The sequence below is a fragment of the Octodon degus genome, unplaced genomic scaffold (genome assembly GCF_000260255.1).
Source record: "Octodon degus isolate 3935 unplaced genomic scaffold, OctDeg1.0 scaffold00032, whole genome shotgun sequence".
Classification (NCBI taxonomy): Eukaryota; Metazoa; Chordata; class Mammalia; order Rodentia; family Octodontidae; genus Octodon; species Octodon degus.
In genome coordinates this window covers 1,282,671-1,284,019 of record NW_004524608.1, presented here as the reverse complement: position 1 = coordinate 1,284,019, position 1,349 = coordinate 1,282,671, and positions in this window count along the sequence as shown.

The window sequence follows — 1,349 nt, the reverse complement described above, 5'->3', positions numbered from 1 at the left end:
AAATAGCTTAGAAAATATTCATTCTGAATGATTTCCAGAGATCATAAACTCAATGTGTAGCAGCCAGGCAAGTAATGTACTAAACTGAGGCAGTCTAGATTTAAGATTACAGGGAGTAAAAACATTCATAAACTGTGTCCAAGCTTTAGAGAAGCTTTTTTGTTGTTGTTGTTTTCCTCAAATATGCATGGAAGGAACAACTGGGATGAGGGAAAGGAGAAAAGAGAAAGGAAGAAACAAAGCAATGTATATACACAGGATAGCTGGATTGCTACTGGTCTATTGAAAGGAATGGTTAGTGCTTAACTCTTTTTAATTTTTTTAATTAATTAATTAATTTTTTTTTTTTTTTTGGTGGAACCGGGGATTGAACTCAGATCCTTGCATTTGCCAGTCAAGAGCTTATCCTACTGAGCCATCTCCCCAGCCCCAGCACTTGTGTCCTTTAAGGCATCAACTCTGGGATCTGATAAGGGACAATACAAACAAGTGTTAGATCTGGCACATGCTTTTAATTCTAGCTACTCAGAAAGCTGATAGGGGATGGGGAGATAGCTCAGGAGAATAAGCACCTGCCTGGTAAGCACAAGGTCCAGAGTTCAATCCCCAGTACTGGAAAAAAAGAAAAAGCTGAGACAGGAAGATGTAAGTTCAAGGCCAGTCAGGACAAAGCACTGAAGAAAACTCTCACAAAAATAAAAAGGGCTGAGGGTACAGTCCAGTGATAGAGCATCCCTGGGTTATCCTCAGTACTGGAGAAAAATTTAATATTATTTTATGTGGGGAAGACAGGAGCGGACAGGATCTGGGAGAAGACTCAACAAAGTTAAAGAGGTAGCAAAAATATCCATCTAATTACTGAGTTTAGTGAACAGAATCCATGCAGACTTTTTTTTTTTTTTTAAATCTTTATTTTGTACAGGGTCTCATTACGCAGCTTGGACTCAGTGACCTTCTGGCTCAGCTTCTCCAGTGCTGGTATTACAGATGTGTGCCACCATGCCTGATTTTGGTTGCCAACTCAGCATGGCGCCAGCACAGCATGCAGTAGCAGGGATTGAACCTGGGTCCTTGTGCCAGCCAAGGCAGGTGCTTAGACTGCTAAACTATCTCCCTAGGTCTCATGAAGATTTTTATTAAATCACTGCTATATTTTAGAGTAAACAGGGATTTCAAAAGCTGAGTCCGGGTCTATCTAACATGCCACAGATTTATTTTTTTCTTTTTTCTTTTTTTTTTTTTTTTTTCTCAGGGTCTCACTACATAGCCCACATTAGTAGTGATCCTCCTGATTTCTGCCTCCCAAGTGCTGGGATTACAGGCGCGCGCCACCGCGCCCGGACTCCATG